The sequence below is a fragment of the Elephantulus edwardii genome, unplaced genomic scaffold (assembly GCF_000299155.1).
Source record: "Elephantulus edwardii isolate Elephantulus edwardi_28Jun2011 unplaced genomic scaffold, EleEdw1.0 scaffold00407, whole genome shotgun sequence".
NCBI classification, from domain to species: Eukaryota; Metazoa; Chordata; class Mammalia; order Macroscelidea; family Macroscelididae; genus Elephantulus; species Elephantulus edwardii.
Genome location: NW_006400157.1, coordinates 1330200 through 1330682, shown reverse-complemented (window position 1 = coordinate 1330682; position 483 = coordinate 1330200). Strand labels below are relative to the sequence as shown.

Here is a 483-nt window from a genome sequence, read left to right as displayed (position 1 = left end):
CATACTAGGCATTGGAGAGATGAGATGGACTGGCACGGGGCATTTTGAGTCAGATGATCATATGATATATTACTCTGGAGACGAAAAGGTGAGGGAAAATGGAGTTGCTTTCATAGTAAAAAATGAAATTTCTAGGTCCATCTTGAACTACAACATTGTGAGTGATAGGATTATATCCATACGCTTACAAGGAAGTCCAGTGAACACTGCTATCATCCAGATATATGCAACAACAACCAGAGCCAAAGAAGAAGAAATAGATGATTTCTACCAACTCTTATAGGCAGAGATAGATCGAACATGAAATCAAGACGCATTAATAATAATGGGCAACTGGAACGCAAAAGTTGGGAACAGGGAAGAAGAATCAGTAGTTGGAAAACATGGACTTGGTGACAGAAATGAAGCTGGAGACAGAATAATTGAATTTTGCACAATCAATGACTTATTCATTGCAAATACGTTTTTTAAGAGACATAAACG

General features: G+C 37.7%; 1 protein-coding gene across 1 annotated transcript in view; it reads right to left on the bottom strand.

Annotated features, from left to right (window-relative positions):
- LOC102862673 (amine oxidase [flavin-containing] A-like) overlaps window positions 1-483 on the bottom strand; it is a 232016-nt gene that overhangs the window by 44542 nt on the left and 186991 nt on the right. The gene's annotated exons all lie outside the window — the stretch shown is intronic.